The sequence below is a fragment of the Schistocerca serialis genome, chromosome 8 (genome assembly GCF_023864345.2).
Source record: "Schistocerca serialis cubense isolate TAMUIC-IGC-003099 chromosome 8, iqSchSeri2.2, whole genome shotgun sequence".
Taxonomy (NCBI): Eukaryota; Metazoa; Arthropoda; class Insecta; order Orthoptera; family Acrididae; genus Schistocerca; species Schistocerca serialis.
This window is the reverse complement of record NC_064645.1, coordinates 632053901-632072400: the sequence shown is the minus strand read 5'-3', so window position 1 is coordinate 632072400 and position 18500 is coordinate 632053901. Positions and strand designations below refer to the sequence as shown.

The window sequence follows — 18500 nt, the reverse complement described above, 5'->3', positions numbered from 1 at the left end:
TTCAAACTGTTACTCACTTGCATCCAGTACACAGTGCTGTAAAATGTGTTCACGACCTTCCGCTTTTAGCATTTTCTCAAGTGGAATTAAGGGAACCCACCGCAACCACTCCATACCATTTCCTACTCAGTTCACTGCAGGCACTACACACGTTGCCAGGTAACATTCTCCAGGTATTCGCTAAACCCACACTGCTCTGCCTGACTGCCACAGGGTGCAGCGTGATCACTCCAAATCATTCGTTCCCAGTCATCCACTGGCCAGTGGCGTCGCTGTTTACACCACCTCAAGCGTCGCAGTGCACTGAACACAGAAACGTGCGGCTTATGAGGAACTGCTCGGTCATTGCAATTCACTATGCACTGTTATTGTGTTAACTGGACCGCTGGTAGTACTTTGGAAATCACAAGTGATCCCTTTCCCTAATTTAATAGTTTTTTTTTACAAGCACAAACCGCAATGTCCTAGGGTCCCTGACCGCCAGTACATGAAGTCTGACTGGTCTTTCTTTAGGTGTGGTTGTTCGTTCGCATTTCCAACAGTCGGCTTCGATAACTTTACAGAGGTTGAAATGTCCCTGACGGATTTGTTACTCAGATGACACCCTGTGGGTAGTCAACATTCGAATTCACTGAGCTCTCCTTTCTGCTCTTATGTGCTGCTCATTTACTGACAACTCAACACTTCCCGCCTTCTTTTGAGGGTCTGGTTCTCGTAACATTTAGTTGTCAGTTCCACTTTACGTAGAGGTGTCCGCATGCTCTTGATCCGATAGTGTAAGACTCTTTTCAGAAACATCGACATTCTAAATTTCATATATTTTATAAATAGAACGTAATATTTTGTGGGGAACTATGTTTTCATACTTTCTTACGCTGTCTTATGCGTTCACATCTTGACCTAGTTTCACAAGATTCCATATACAACCATTTTTAGTTTTACAATTTTCCAGATTTTTCTTCGATTTATGAAAAGCATTATTGCACTTTGTCACCTGCCCTCCAAGAGTGCGCCCATCTCCCGAAAGGTAAATGGTCATGTTGTTGTGGGAGAATGGATTTATCAGTAACACTATACTCAAATGTACATGGAAGAAGACCACGCAACTGGACTCTCGGTTACTTTTAATCTTTGGTACGCCTTGTAGTAAAGCCGTACCGTCGCATTTGGTCTGGAAGCGATGTCATGCAGGTTTTTATTATGGTTCTTGCAATGCTGCCATCAAATAGGAAGCGCACATCTATGAATGTCTGCAAGGCAATTTCTTCATCATTACCGGATACCTGGACAGCTCCCTGACCAACTATGCCACTCTCACCGTGAACATCATTCCAGACCGCCTAAATTAAAATGTGTGCATCAAACTTCCTGGCGGATTTAAAAAGTGTGCTGGTCTCAAACTCGAACTCGGGAACTTTGTCCTTCGCGGGCAAGTGCTAACCGTCTGAGCTACCCAACCACAACTCACGACCCTTCTTCACAGCTTTACTTCTGCTAGTAGCTCATCTCCTACCTTCCACACTTCACAGAAGCTCTCCTGCGAACCTCCTTTCTTCCAGGAGTGTTAGTTCTGCAAGGTTCGCAGGAGGGCTTCAGTGAAGTCTGGAAGCTAGGTTGGTTGGTTGGTTTGGGGAAAGAGACCAGACAGCGTGGTCATCGGTCTCATCGGATTAGGGAAGGAAGGGGAAGGAAGTCGGCCGTGCCCTTTCAGAGGAACCATCCCGGCATTTGCCTGGAGTGATTTAGGGAAATCACGGAAAACCTAAACCAGGATGGCCGGACGCGGGATTGAACCGTCGTCCTCCCGAATGCGAGTCCAGTGTCTAACCACTGCGCCACCCCGCTCGGTTCTGGAAGCTAGGAGACGAGATACTGGCAGAAGAGCAGCTGTGAGGGCGGGTCGTGAGTCGTGCTTGGGAAACTCAGACGGCGCCGGCACAGTAACTCAGCGTGTGCGATTAGACAGCTGGCTGGTCTCTGCAATAAAAAAAAAACTGAAAGAAGGGATCAACGACGAGCTTCAACGGATAGCTTGTGACGCCCGCTACGACCAAATACAAGGAACACTATTGAAAAAAATAGATGGTAGAGCACTTGCTCACGAAAGGCAAAGGTCCCCAGTTTGAGTCTCGGTCCGGTATACACTTTCAATCTGCCAGGAAGTTCCATATCACAGCACACTCCGCTGCAGAGTGAAAATCTCATTCTGAAAATGCGTGCAACTTCAAAGCGAACTTCAAATGCTTTTTTTTTTTTGTAATCAGCCTGCCTACCTCTTTTTTGGAGCACAACTACAAGTTATGATAACGTTTCTTTTCCTGTACGTCGCCTCGCAATTACCAGTACTCTCATAGACACCATCGACCCTTCAATCCATCAGTCGACAGTTTCAGCGTTCAGGTTATTTCTTGCACAAAAGTAAAAGCAGCAACTACGAAATAGCATTACTGAGAGTGGCTGATTACTGTTTTTACTTTTTTTTGCCCGCATCTCGTGGTCGTGCGGTAGCGTTCTCGCTTCCCACGCCCGGGTTCCCGGGTTCGATTCCCGGCGGGGTCAGGGATCTTCTCTGCCTCGTGATGGCTGGGTGTTGTGTGCTGTCCTTAGGTTAGTTAGGTTTAAGTAGTTCTAAGTTCTAGGGGACTGATGACCATAGATGTTAAGTCCCATAGTGCTCAGAGCCATTTGTTATTACTTTTTTATAAGAATTAAACTGTATTTTCACACAGTCACGGTTTAACCACGTCATTTTCCGACCAAAGTAGCAGTTAAAATGTTCCTGCTGTAGAGAGATGAACTAACAAATTTTAATCGATAGCTGAAGACACTGGTTCCTAGCTGCAGAAAAATGAATACTTAGTACATGAAGAAAAGTTGTCAGTTTAGGTCATCGGCCACGTGAATCGCATTCCCGGCGCTGCAACAATGACTTGCACTAATGCTTACTTCACACTTAATCACTTCACGTTCACCTCGTGAAGCGCCCTGCTTTCTAGGATGACATGGCTTCCGTACGGTAAACGAGATGAAATGGCCATTTTAGCTTGTTTGTTCACGCTTTCATTTTCACTTTTTACTACATGAACCATGGACCTTGCCGTTGGTGGGGAGGCTTGCGTGCCTCAGCGATACGGATAGCCGTACTGTAGGTGCAATCACAACGGAGGGGTATCTGTTGAGAGGCCAGACAAACGTGCGGTTCCTGAAGAGGGGCAGCAGCCTTTTCAGTAGTTGCAAGGGCAACAGTCTGGATGATTGACTGATCTGGCCTTGTAACAATAACCAAAACGGCCTTGCTGTGCTGGTACTGCGAACGGCTGAAAGCAAGGGGAAACTACAGCCGTAATTTTCCCCGAGGGCATGCAGCTTTACTGTATGATTACATGATGATGGCGTCCTCTTGGGTAAAATATTCCGGAGGTAAAATAGTCCTCCATTCGGATCTCCGGGCGGGGACTACTCAAGAGGATGTCGTTATCAGGAGAAAGAAAACAGGCGTTCTACGGATCGGAGCGTGAAATGTCAGATCCCTTAATCGGGCAGGTAGGTTAGAAAATTTAAAAAGGGAAATGGATAGGTTAAAGTTAGATATAGTGGGAATTAGTGAAGTTCGGTGGCAGGAGGAACAAGACTTCTGGTCAGGTGACTACAGGCTTATAAACACAAAATCAAATAGGGGTAATGCAGGAGTAGGTTTAATAATGAATAGGAAAATAGGAATGCGGGTAAGCTACTACAAACAGCATAGTGAACGCATTATTGTGGCCAAGATAGATACGAAGCCCACGCCTACTACAGTAGTACAAGTTTATATGCCAACTAGCTCTGCAGATGACGAAGAGATTGAAGAAATGTATGATGAAATAAAAGAAATTATTCAGATTGTGAAGGGAGACGAAAATTTAATAGTCATGGGTGACTGGAATTCGAGTGTAGGAAAAGGGAGAGAAGGAAACATAGTAGGTGAATATGGATTGGGGGACAGAAATGAAAGAGGAAGCCGCCTGGTCGAATTTTGCACAGAGCACAACATAATCATAACTAACACTTGGTTTAAGAATCATGAAAGAAGGTTGTATACATGGAAGAACCCTGGAGATACTAAAAGGTATCAGATAGATTATATAATGGTAAGACAGAGATTTAGGAACCAGGTTTTAAATTGTAAGACATTTCCAGGGGCAGATGTGGACTCTGACCACAATCTATTGGTTATGACCTGTAGATTAAAACTGAAGAAACTGCAAAAAGGTGGGAATTTAAGGAGATGGGACCTGGATAAACTAAAAGAACCAGAGGTTGTACAGAGATTCAGGGAGAGCATAAGGGAGCAATTGACAGGAATGGGGGAAATAAATACAGTAGAAGAAGAATGGGTAGCTTTGAGGGATGAAGTAGTGAAGGCAGCAGAGGATCAAGTAGGTAAAAAGACGAGGGCTAGTAGAAATCCTTGGGTAACAGAAGAAATATTGAATTTAATTGATGAAAGGAGAAAATATAAAAATGCAGTAAGTGAAACAGGCAAAAAGGAATACAAACGTCTCAAAAATGAGATCGACAGGAAGTGCAAAATGGCTAAGCAGGGATGGCTAGAGGACAAATGTAAGGATGTAGAGGCCTATCTCACTAGGGGTAAGATAGATACCGCCTACAGGAAAATTAAAGAGACCTTTGGAGATAAGAGAACAACTTGTATGAATATCAAGAGCTCAGATGGAAACCCAGTTCTAAGCAAAGAAGGGAAAGCAGAAAGGTGGAATGAGTATATAGAGGGTCTATACAAGGGCGATGTACTTGAGGACAATATTATGGAAATGGAAGAGGATGTAGATGAAGATGAAATGGGAGATATGATACTGCGTGAAGAGTTTGACAGAGCACTGAAAGACCTGAGTCGAAGCAAGGCCCCCGGAGTAGACAATATTCCATTGGAACTACTGACGGCCGTGGGAGAGCCAGTCCTGACAAAACTCTACCATCTGGTGAGCAAGATGTATGAAACAGGCGAAATACCCTCAGACTTCAAGAAGAATATAATAATTCCAATCCCAAAGAAAGCAGGTGTTGACAGATGTGAAAATTACCGAACTATCAGCTTAATAAGACACAGCTGCAAAATACTAACACGAATTCTTTACAGACGAATGGAAAAACTAGTAGAAGCCAACCTCGGGGAAGATCAGTTTGGATTCCGTAGAAACACTGGAACACCTGAGGCAATACTGACCTTACGACTTGTCTTAGAAGAAAGATTAAGGAAAGGCAAACCTACGTTTCTAGCATTTGTAGACTTAGAGAAAGCTTTTGACAATGTTGACTGGAATACTCTCTTTCAAATTCTGAAGGTGGCAGGGGTAAAATACAGGGAGCGAAAGGCTATTTACAATTTGTACAGAAACCAGATGGCAGTTATAAGAGTCGAGGGACATGAAAGGGAAGCAGTGGTTGGGAAGGGAGTAAGACAGGGTTGTAGCCTCTCCCCGATGTTGTTCAATCTGTATATTGAGCAAGCAGTAAAGGAAACAAAAGAAAAATTCGGAGTAGGTATTAAAATTCATGGAGAAGAAATAAAAACTTTGAGGTTCGCCGATGACATTGCAATTCTGTCAGAGACAGCAAAGGACTTGGAAGAGCAGTTGAATGGAATGGACAGTGTCTTGAAAGGAGGATATAAGATGAACATGAACAAAAACAAAACAAGGATAATGGAATGTAGTCTAATTAAGTCGGGTGATGCTGAGGGAATTAGATTAGGAAATGAGGCACTTAAAGTAGTAAAGGAGTTTTGCTATTTGGGGAGCAAAATAACTGATGATGGTCGAAGTAGAGAGGATATAAAATGTAGGCTGGCAATGGCAAGGAAAGCGTTTCTGAAGAAGAGAAATTTGTTAACATCCAGTATTGATTTAAGTGTCAGGAAGTCATTTCTGAAAGTATTTGTATGGAGTGTAGCCATGTATGGAAGTGAAACATGGACGATAAATAGTTTGGACAAGAAGAGAATAGAAGCTTTCGAAATGTGGTGCTACAGAAGAATGCTGAAGATTAGATGGGTAGATCATGTAACTAATGAGGAGGTATTGAATAGCATTGGGGAGAAGAGAAGTTTGTGGCACAACTTGACCAGAAGAAGGGATCGGTTGGTAGGACATGTTCTGAGGCATCAAGGGATCACCAATTTAGTATTGGAGGGCAGCGTGGAGGGTAAAAATCGTAGAGGGAGACCAAGAGATGAATACACTAAGCAGATTCAGAAGGATGTAGGTTGCAGTAGGTACTGGGAGATGAAGAAGCTTGCACAGGATAGAGTAGCATGGAGAGCTGCATCAAACCAGTCTCAGGACTGAAGACCACAACAACAACAACACTACATCGTCTTCAACATAATCGTTCAGTAAACTAGTTTAGCATGAAACAACAAGTTTTAAAAACGTTATTGTTTGCTTGCTATTCATAAACAGTCTGCTTGGCTAACTCGTAAATTCTGCTCTCCTTTGACATCCTGGACACCTTTGAGATTCATTTCGGAAGTCATAATTATAATCAACACACGATCCTTATGACGGGTAATTAGAGAAGCGTTATAGCCTGTTTCATTGTCTAATACTGTTGAAATCTGTTGCATTGCTAAAAAACTAGTTGTTGGTATTGCACGAACAAGATATTACGTCTTCAGAACAACATAACTGTACTAATGATGCCGATGTCACCAGACGCGACGTGAAATGACTTGGTGGTCGGCCTTTGTTAGTACAGTATAGAAGATGAAGAACTAATTTATAAGCACTCAGTGCGTGGACTCAAACTACGTCAAGATTGCTGGCTTTGGTCGATGGCAAGGAAAGCAGCTAGGGGAGGGGGGGGGGGGGGGCAGGGAAGGCTTTATGCAGTGAGCGGTCGCAAAACCAAGGGGAACCAGACCGTCTCTAACCGTGGCCGCCTAACACTAGACCTTCTTTATAAGTATTCGAATGCGCAAATCATAAGGAGTTATTTTGTGCACTAACAAATGCTGGATATTAACAGATTAATGGTTGATGCAAAATTATTGTATGACCACTTCAGACTGACTGACCATTAGTCTGAATAAATTCTAGACTATGAGACGGCAAATTAAAGTTGCAGTAAATAGTGTGGGAGACTAGGCTTCTCTATGACTGGCGGTCGAAGCAGTAACTTCCTCGAACAAGGACGCCTAATTTTGAACCATGTTGGACCCTCCGTTGCTGAGCTTGGAGGAGAAGGGGTTCGGAGGAGACTGGGATAGAAATGTTATAAATGTAGCAATGCGATCTAGTTGCTGTGTTTTTTTTCTTTTTCTTCATACAAAGACGGTTTCTGCGCAGTAGATGGGCACCTGACAGCTAGCTAACTACATACATTTGCGGCAACTGGACAGGAACCATCAAACCCTGTAACATATCATTTCCTGGCCTGGGCGTGTTCGCTATTCTAGTCGCATGGGCTAGTTTCCGTTTGCAGGGATAGCGGAGGTTTCCTTGTGCGTGAAGTTGATGGTCTGGGATTTCCCTCATCATCCTAAATGCTTGATGCTCGGAGCCGACTAGGCTGATTTTAAGGGCGAAAAATTTCCCTGTGATGGCCGCTGTATGCAGCATCCATTGTAGGAAAAGTTAAGTCCAACCAGCAAGCAGCGCCTTACAGAAACGCTGTAAGAAGGAGCAGGAAACAGCCCATGAGAATGACTACATTATGATCCTGTTTCTGAACGGCTGAAAGATACTACTGTATATATTTTAAATAATTACGTAGAACGGTTCCGAACGCGCGAAATCGAAAAATCTGCCGGCAGCCGTCGTGATGCTGAGGTGTGTCTGAAGTCTGGAGTTACATCTTTGCGAGTGTTGCAGATTAATGAGTGTGGGCTTGGTCAGCACACACACACACACACACACACACACACACACACACACACACACACACACACAGAGAGAGAGAGAGAGAGAGAGAGAGAGAGAGAGAGAGAGAGAGAGAGAGAGCTTACTTGTTGGAGGAGGTGTTGGATGAAAATGAGAGATTTGGATACTTGGATACGGTTATTCACGCCAATACACTGCCGGACCTCCTCCTCCCTTTGCCGGCGTAGTGCAGTAACTCGATGTGGCGTGAACTCATCAAGTCGTTGGAAGTCCACTGCAGAGATACTGAGCCCAGCTGCCTCTGTAGCTGACCACAAACGCTCGACCACAAACTGCTATCGTAACCCAACAAAGTGTCGACATGTTGTGCCGGCCGGGGTGGCCGAGCGGTTCTAGGCGCTACAATCTGGAACCGCGCGACTGCTACGGTCGCAGGTTCGAATCCTGCCTCGGGCATGGATGTGTGTGATGTCCTTAGGTTAGTTAGGTTTAAGTAGTTCTAAGTTCTAGGGGACTGATGACCTCAGAAGTTAAGTCCCATAGTGCTCAGAGCCATTTGAACCAAATTCCTTAGGAAAAGGGACACTGTTCCTATTGTTATAAATTTTTCATTGGTTAGAATTCGGAAGGTCTGCCCCGACTAGCCAGCTAGAATCCGGTGCTGGCAGAACCAGCAAGATTTTGAGGACCACGGGAAATTCGCATCTCGTCTTCGATCTACAGAAAGGAAACACTTCGCCTTAGTTTTCCACAGGGAAAATTTCTTCTTCTTGGATCGTAGCAGGGACAGGCGCCTTCTCCTTAAAGCTGCAGCGGGGGATGATTTCATTGTAGGGCTGATCAGAGGTGCTGCGGTTGTATTTACAGCTTTCATCTATTACTGCAACCATCCTCTGCACATGAGTTTTAAAATGATGAAAAGTATGAGCCGCATTTGCGTGTGTTGTGACGAGGGAACCGCGAAGTCATTAGTTTCAAGTTAGTCTTGCTTTTCTAAATTAATTCACGCAGTTTGTTAGATAAACTCAACGGAGCTGGTGCTTATGTGAACTTTTCTGGGTCTTTTATTAATCTGTTGACTAATTTATCGATCACTGGCAGTTTACGTGGACACAACACAGCTTCTTGTTGTGTATGCATGATGAAGGTTGCTGTCGTGGGAAAATTATTCTTCTTCTGTACTATTATTCAAGAAATTCACAGTTAATGCGACTTTATGGTCCAACATGAGTGAGATGAAACTTTCAGCAGACAAGTTTTCATGCCAAACGATGGTCGTTGACCGAAACCGGTAGCAAATTAACAGACTGTTCTAATGCAGCCAAGTCTCACGAGTTTCCTGAAACATTATAATTGCCTGAAGAAAACATTGCAAATAGAGAAGATCCAAAGAAGAGCAGCGCGTTTCGTTACAGGTACAGCACGTAAGTGTCATGGAGATGACTGACCAGCTCCAGTGGCAGACACTGCAAGAGAGGCGTTCTGCATGACGGTGTGATTTACTGTTCAAGTTTCGGGAGGGTAGATTCCAGAATAGCTAACAAATACAGTATTTGGCTTCTTCCTAGGTATATCTCGCGACAAGACCATGAAGATAAAAATAAAAAGATTCGAGCCAACAAGAAGGCTAATCTGCAGCCACTCTTCCCCTCTTCCCGCGAACCAACCTTCCGCAGTTGGAACAGGAAAAAGGGCCGGGGGGGGGGGGGGGGGTAGTCAAAGTTGTACACAATGTACCCTCTACCACATTTCGCAAACTGGCTTGCGATGTGTAGGTGTCAGCGTAGAATACAGAAAGGCTACGGAGGAGCCACAGCCATAGAGTTTTCTAAAATTCAACACGAGCTGCCATCTCCAGCTAAATGTAGTTTTCGTAATCTGGGTCACTGACGAGCAGGTCACAGGTCTGGCTGTGAGTTGGAGACACGATATGTGCGGAAATAAGCATTCACCTTTCCCTCTCTCCATTATCAAATGAGGAGCAACGGTGTTGCTTCTTTATGTGTTGTCGTATGTAATCTTACTCTCACACAAATCACCATTAAATCCCTCGTAACCTGTTCATTATTTTGAAAAGTTACAGCAGGCGTAAGATATAGAAAAGAAAAACTTTTTACTTATCTTAATTATCTTGTTGTTTGCGGCTCCATGTCTTGCGTCTAGGGTACATTCTTGAGGCTGTCATTTTTGTAACGTTGCGGGTTCTTGTAGAAATGAATAACTGATGAAGATTTGCCTGTTGCTACGAATATCTTTTTATTTTATCCCGTTCTTTTATATCACACAGACTTTAAAATCTCCATTTCAGAACACTAATTCACATTGTTGCTGAAAAAATTAGAAATTGGTCTACTTCCATCAGAGGCATGAACACTGCTACCAACATTCTGCGGTACTAACTACATTCCAAACACTTCACAGAGCAAAAGAGTTAAGAAAGTTTCTTCACAAAAGAAGAATCATCACCAAGATATAACATTTTATAAATGAATTGGGAAATTTAATAATTAGCATTAGATTGCGAAATTAATCATATGAATTTTAAGTATACCAGAAATTTCGTAATATCGAATATTTTTAAAAGAACAGTAATTTTGAGTGGACGTACGAAGTACAAACAAACTAATTTCCTTTTATACATTTTAGCCTAAAATGTAACACATCGTATACAAAGTCATATGAAGTTCATTCAGTTAGACAGTTGATATATTCACGTATACAAGAATCGAAAGTAAATAAAAAAAAGATAATGTTAGAGGAGGGTGACCCATTACACGTACTATCTTTGGTCTTTTCCTTTACTTTTATAGCCTCTAAAGCCGAAATTGGCCCTCTTTAAAAACCTTCTCCAAGTGTTCTAATTCTGCGTGGAGGTTTTCATCATCCAATATAATATGCGCTCGATGTATTAAGGTACTGAGAACACCGGATGTTTGTGCTGGGTGATGGCAGCTTGACGCCTGGAGATACAGATCTGTGTGAGTCAGTTTCCTGTACACAGAATGTCCTAATGACCCATCATTTTTACGGCGTACTAGCACGTCTAGAAATGGTAACGTGCCCTCTTTTTCAATCTCCATCGTAAATTTGATGTTCTCATGTAATGAGTTTAAGTGATGAATGAATTTCTCCAGTTCCTGTCTGCCATGAGGCCATACAACAAAAGTATCATCTACGTACCGCCAGAAGACCGTAGGCTTTAAAACAGCAGACTCAAGTGCTTTCTCCTCAAAGTCCTCCATAAAGATATTAGCTACCACAGGCGACAAAGGACTGACAAAATCCTCGGAATTACGTATATGGTGGCAACACTTACCCACATACGACTTTAGTAATGAGGCCAGATATTTTGCTGTAGAATAGGTCGCAGCACCAATATTATTCACTATTAACCGTAGTGGGGCACCATCCTTGTGTATCTTCGGAAGACCGTAGAGTCTTGGTGGTACTGCATTGTGTGGTCTCGATCTCTTGATAACTTGTTCAGGTAGAGAACAGTCGTTCAAAAGGGTAGCAGTTTTCCTTGATATTCGGCTTGTTGGGTCCTTTTCAAAAAAATTCAAAAAAAATTGGAATCCTGTTATTAAAATTATACAATCACAGCGGAATCGCCAGTGTCATTCGATACTCAATGACTAGATGAACCTTTATTTTCACCACCGAGGGCAGCACGTACAACTCGGCTATGCTGCGCATGTCAACACCTGACGCATGCGCTGTAGGATGCCAGTACATTTCGCATGCGCGAGATTCGGCATAAATACCGCGACTGCACCTGGGCTCTTGAGTAGTTGTGTACTCACCTGATGATGGCTGGACGTCTCTGGGCCGAAATATCGTGGCAGAATGTCGACGGGATCCGGCTGCATACCCGGAAATTATTAGAAGAAGAAATACGCCGGGAAAATTTCAGAAGTCATATTAGTGCTCTGTTGACTTATCATTGAATCTGTTACATGAAGAAAAATTTATTGTAAAGGATGAATATGATGTATATATTGGAAAGCGAAGGGAATATAAATTTTGAATAATGTTACAATTTTTCGAGAGAAGAGGTTTGAGGACAAGAGTGCAGCACTGCGCAGCTAGTTTGTGGGAATAATTATAGTCAGCCAGTTATCTTCCTCAGAGCTTGAGTCATGTGTTTAGATATCAACAGCTGTTTGGTTTTTATAGAAATTCTCTGTTAACATTGTACCCTTTTCAAATCATTGTTCACTTTTTTAAGCTTAGTATTGTTCATACCGATGTTACGTGTGAAGATCACGTGAAATTTTAACCTGTCTTTCTGAATACATACTTCATTCTAAAATCGTTGTCTTGGAATATCATTTCATAGGAATAGTTACTCTCCTCATTACGTTGTCCGAAGAAGGTTTATCATTACACATTACGACACTACACCATAAAATATGTAACAGTTTGAATATTGTTTGGAATTTTTATTTAAAAATGGAAATCTAGCTTAGCAGCTGCCTGCTTGCTGTTTGCTGGTGTGCTTTCGAAAAATCTGCACCAATGTTTTCAAGAAGCGAGGGAAGTAAATGGAAATTTGATTAGGGCCAGATAATTGATTTACTTCAGCTGTGTATTTAATATAAAGACATGTTGCATTCTGACCAGTTACACTTAAGTTAAAATTAGGTTCTGTTTAGTAAAAGGTTAGCATATGAGTTTTTTTGGTAATACTTAGACTTTTTATAGAGTGGTAGGTAAAGTTGGGCTAAATTTCATACAGAAACGTATAGTGGGGGACTTACAACAATCTGCACTTTACTACAGCAATTCTTTCTACATATGGTCCAAGTTTCAACGAGCTATGTTAGTTCGGTCTGACACATTATGAAAAAATTACTTTCGTGATACGATATGTGAATGCCATCCTCCGACCGATAGTGCAACCAAATCGGCAGCATATTGACGAGGCATTCGTCTTCATGGACTACAATTCGCGTCCCCATCGTGCACATCTTGTGAATGGCTTCCTTCAGGATACCGACATCGCTCGACTGGAGTGGCCAGCGTGTTCTCCATACGTGAACACTATCGAAAATGCCTGGGATAGATTGTAAAAGGCTGTTTATGGATGACGTGACCCAGCAACCACTCTGAGGGATCTACGCCGAATCGCCATTGAGGAGCGAGACAATGAGGACCAACAGTGCCTTGATGAACTTGTGGACAGTATGTCACGACGAATACAGGCATGCGTGAATGCAAAGGAACGTGCTACTGGGTATTCGAGGTACCGACGTACAGCAATCTGGACCACCACCTCTGAAGGTCTCGCTGTATGGTGGTACAACATGCAATGTGTGGTTTTCATGACCCACAGAAAGGGCGGAAGTCATGTTTATGTTGATCTCTATTCCAGCTTTCTGTACAGGTTCCGGAACGCTGGGAACCGAGGTGACGCAAAACTTTTCTTGATGTGTGTATATTCTATCTAGACGGCTTGCCGTCACGTTGTTGAGAAAGGTAAACTTGACAGTAGATGGATATATAATTTCCCAAACATCCATCATTTGGAGATTTTTGACTAAATCTGAGAGTTCGCGAGAAAAATTGAAATTGACCACTGGTCCTTGTTACTAAGTACACAGTTCCAATCGCCACCTATTTTCATGTGTTCGACATCACCATTCAGAAGGTACAAATCTCTTGTTTAAAGAACACGGCCCGTTTCCATTTGGAATTATTACCAGACGGAAAATAAATACTAATAAATGTAAAATCAAAAATCTGACAACTAATCCCTCTCCCTGATTCTAAATATTTTACATTTGCAACAGGTATGCCTTTTCTAACTAGAAAGGCTATCCCACTTGAATTTTCGGTCGCCATTTTAAGATCTCTTGATAGCCTGGAATCCGAAGATCCATAAGATTTACTTCTTGTAATATTGCCACATCCGTGTCTGATTCATAAGAAGCTCCTTCAAAGCACTCACTGTCACCGGAGATTGCATTCTATTGATGTATAAGATTGTTATACTACATGTTTGATCCATGGTTGTCGAGGATGAAGGGAATAAATTGTCAGTAATCACGCAAACCTCCATGATTCAAGTGACAACGGGTACTTCATGGTGGCTGGCAAATGAGAGTGATCGCTGAACTGACATTTGCACAACGGAGTCAGCCAGACAGAGGACGATTCTTTCCTGAAGTAACTTCAGCTGCTGCGCCTTGTACGCCTGTGACGTCTGCCGGCACCGTTTTACTCGCCATGGCGTGCATCGAAACATCCTCTCCTTCAATATCATTTGCCCAGTCCATGTTATGGTCCACTTTTACATTTTCTCACGGTCCACAGTTTTGGCAATTGCTCCGTCGTTTGTTCGTCCTTCCGTACTAGTATCAGCACCAGAAACACTGTCACTGACTTTGCCATTAGCGTGTTTGGTGTTTCGTTCTTGCCACCATCAACTGCGCGAGAACGTTCTGTCTAGTTTTGTTGCATATGTGACAGTTTCTTTCTAGTTCTAGGAGTCAACGTTTCTGCCTTCGATGACCTATGCGTCTTTTCTTCTTATTTTTCAAAGTAGATTCGGAATCGTAAGACAACAGAGATTCCAAAAAAAGTTCAAATGTGTGTGAAATCTTATGGGACTTAGCTGTTAAGGTCATCAGTCCCTAAGCTTACACACTACTTAACCTAAATTATGCTAAGGACAAACACACACACCCATGCCCGAGGGAGGACTCGAACCTCCTCCGGCACCAGCCGCACAGTCCATGACTGCAGCGCCTTCGACCGCTCGGCTAATCCAACGCAGATTCACTTTCTGTACTTGGCGCTGTGTTCGTGTAAGGTTTCTGTAAATTTGGTTGGTTCAAATGGCTCTGAGCACTATGGGACTTAACATCTGTGGTCATCAGTCCCCTAGAACTTAGAACTACTGAAACCTAACTAACCTAAGGACATCACACACATCCACGCCCGAGGCAGGATTCGAACCTGCGACCGTAGCGGTCAAGCGGTTCCAGACTGTAGCGCCTTTAACCGCTCGGTCACTCCGGCTGGCTTGTAAATTTGGGTCACTAGGTTTAACAATGAATGCTATAAAGACTCGTAGATGTACGTGCCTCCTGGAGGGGAACATCCTGATTGACTTATGGCAGAGGGAGCTGCGTTACGGTACGCACTAAGGATGAGACGGGTGTCGCATCTGTGACTTGTGTCTCTACTAGCATAGTGTAGCGAACGACGGTGTATCTGCAGCCTTCTGCTGGGAGGTGACAGGTGCCGTTCGGTGTACTAGCTGAGTGTGTTCTTCGGGAGGGCTGCCTCCCGCGCGAAGGTCGTTCGAGTTGCGGCCACGGCCGCGGCTGTGTACGTCGGCGGAATGTTTACGGCCGGAACGGCTGGGTGAGCCGGGCGGCAGCTGGGCCACGCGGCGATGCGGGCACTCTGCGAGACAATCGCAAATGGCGCACGTTCTTGGACATCCATCACACATGACCACTGCTCTGTAGCCTGACACAGTGATGAATGACGGAATGTCTTTTATCAAATCAATTTCCGCCTCGCGAACGCCGTACAGCACAGGCAATGGAAAACGGCTATCCCACCTCTTCTCCTCAGTAACTAAATACACACGCTCATATTGACTGAGCGCGCTGCTAATTTGATCAGATGACATCTCAAAAGGCAACTCAAACACCCGGGCAGTACAGAAGCCCATTCCTGCACGCGACACCTTCACCTCACTAATATTCCCATCCACGTGAGTGAACTTTAAAGTACTGCCACATTTTTCTATAACGCGATAACACAATTCGTTATCCGATAACTTGACGTAAACCACAGATGCAATTTGCGACACTAGAATTCAAATTTTGGAGTTAAGGGTCTTCATGGCTCTCTAGTGAGAAACTTATGAATTTCATGTGAACTCGACTTAGGACATTCACGACTGAACGACAACCTGATAGAATCTCTACGAGAAATCGTATTCATCAACAAAAATTACACATAGAAAGATCAATCTTCAAGCTCCAAAACAGTACTAAACAAGAAAACAAACTAAAAACATTTACAGAACAAAACTACAAACTCGCGAGAAACGACCAGGGAGGCGGCGAAACAGCGAACGGCTGTCTGAAGTCACTCCTTCTGCCGCCGATTACGCTGTCGCATTCGCTTGCCGGAGTGCTGCTCAGGGTTTGTAATGACACTGCAATCACACGGCAAGACAATTTAGAGATGAACTGATACTAAATTGGCAACACTTTTCAATATTTTTCGAAAACTATACGAAAACTGATGGCTGTCGACGTTGCTAACCAAAGATATTCGTGTCGTAGCTATGGTTCTGAACTTTATTAAGCGGGAAACCTCACAGATGTTACAAGTGGTGGCCGTGCGGTTCTAGGCGCTCCAGTCTGGAACCGCGTGACCGCTACGGTCGCAGGTTCGAATCCTGCCTCGGGCATGGATGTGTGTGATGCCCTTAGGTTAGTTAGGTTTACGTAGTTCTAAGTTCTAGGGGACTGATGACCTCAAATGTTAAGTCCCATAGTGCTCGCCGGCCGCGGTGGTCTAGCGGTTCTAGGCGCGCAGTCCGGAACCGCGCGACTGCTACGGTCGCAGGTTCGAATCCTGGCTCGGGCATGGATGTGTGTGATGTCCTTAGGTTAGTTAGGTTTAAGTAGTTCTAAGTTCTAGGGGACTGATGACCACAGTAGTTAAGTCCCATAGTGCTCAGAGCCATTTGAACCATTTGAACCCATAGTGCTCAGAGCCATTTTGTTACTAGTGTTACATAAAAATTTCTAGAAGCCGATGTATTTCTTCACTATATTAAATAATTCTCCAAGGTTTATTCACCCACCAAAATTTCTTAATTAAAGCTTGATGGACAGCTGAATTTATTGGGCATATTACTTTTATTTGTCTACGGCGTTCTCCCAACAAGAGACTCGAAAGAACACTTGCTCGTTGCAACCGTCTCGGGAAAAACATAAGTGGCGCACAGCAAACCGCTTAACATCTGGGTGTCTTCTTCTACGTACTTATAATCTTCATTAAACTTTTGATGCAATCGAATGCTCTAGTTTTGATTAGTGCTATCAGATCATATCTGTTTACAAATTAAAAATTTTCGTACCCCTGGTGGGACTCGAACCCACAATCCCCGGTTTAGGAGACCGATGCCTTATCCATTAGGCCACAGGGGCCGACGCATATACGTTGCCACTTTACGCGTGTTATACCGTCATACAACATAGTTTGCTTTAATGTATACATGTAAAATATAACACGCTAGAGGGCGAATGGTCGTCTAGCCCGCATTTGGGCAATTAAAAAAATCTGAAAATTGCGAAATAGGCGCGCTGAGTTAACTGTTCGCGCTTATGACTCCCGTCTGCATGCCGGTACGCAGCCCACATGCGACGCACAGTAGGTTCCGAACGACTGACCACCCGTTCCTGACCCGTGTGGTAGCAATTTAACGCAGTAAAACTAACACTGATAATATATCGTAAACCATATTATTAGCTTCATACAACGATATTTTTATTTTTGGGTACATACTCTGCTTCCATATGCATCACTAATCTATAGAATTATGTTCAAAATAATGCATAAATAAGTATGGGTTATTGAAAGAACCCAGTGACACAGTAAATCGCACGGTATTTCGTAGTGTAAAAATTTTGTGGAGATGCCGGGGATCGAACCCGGGGCCTTTCACATGCAAAGCGAACGCTCTACCACTGAGCTACATCCCCGCCGTGGGCCTTGCTGTCGGACTTTCTACATTACTAGGACTTCTCTCTGTCCCATTTTTCTTTTTTTTACATATTTTCTAAACATGAGTTTCATGTTTTTTATGGTGTACTTTTTAAATGTTTTAGCTGTAAATCAATAAAATTCCCAATTTACATAATGACTGGTGTACCAGAAAAAATTCCAATCTACATACATAGAAATAATGATTCCGCTGCAGCAGTACAATTAATATAGTTTTTACATTGCACGCAATTGCCATTACATGTAAAGGTAAGGGATTCAGCAATTAAGATCACTTCCCTATGAATGCCTGGAAAATGCTATGATATTTCATACAGTTTACATGGCTGTAACTCAAAACTGTGTTGTGAGCTCTGAGAAATAGTAAAAACTGTAGAACAATATGAGTGTCTGTTGCTGAACGTTTTCATATACAGTAAATTACACTAGTTCATGGACTTTTTTTTTTACAGCTTTTGAATCAATAAATGTTTATTTTATTTATTTTTTATCCATACTTAAAAGGATATGCTATGTGCAACTTTATTACTTAAATGATTAAAAGTTTAAGTACACATTAACAAAACGTCTATCTAAAAGGTAGACTAAAATCATGTTATTTGTATGAAAATTTTTATGCTAGAAATATTTACTTTCTTATAATTAATCAGCACTGTATGTATATTCGCTGTTGTTGATTGGCAGTCATTTTTTTGTTCTTGTGCTTTATTTGTCTGTGGAACATTTCTTACAACAACATTGGACACGTCTTGTTTACGTAAAACTTACATATACATAGAGAAAATACAGTGATATATATGAATTTATGTATGTATAATTGCATTTATCGTCCGACTGTTACATACTGTATTTGCTAGTTAC

The 18500-nt window shown here is 42.9% G+C and overlaps 1 protein-coding gene and 2 non-coding genes across 3 annotated transcripts in view; all 3 read right to left on the bottom strand.

Annotated features, from left to right (window-relative positions):
- LOC126416347 (phospholipase A1) overlaps window positions 1-18500 on the bottom strand; it is a gene marked incomplete at its 5' end in the record, with an annotated part of 318243 nt that overhangs the window by 215590 nt on the left and 84153 nt on the right. The gene's annotated exons all lie outside the window — the stretch shown is intronic.
- On the bottom strand, window positions 16990-17062 carry Trnar-ccu (transfer RNA arginine (anticodon CCU)). The gene has a single exon. It is a non-coding gene; the product is annotated as a tRNA-Arg (tRNA).
- On the bottom strand, window positions 17546-17617 carry Trnaa-ugc (transfer RNA alanine (anticodon UGC)). The gene has a single exon. It is a non-coding gene; the product is annotated as a tRNA-Ala (tRNA).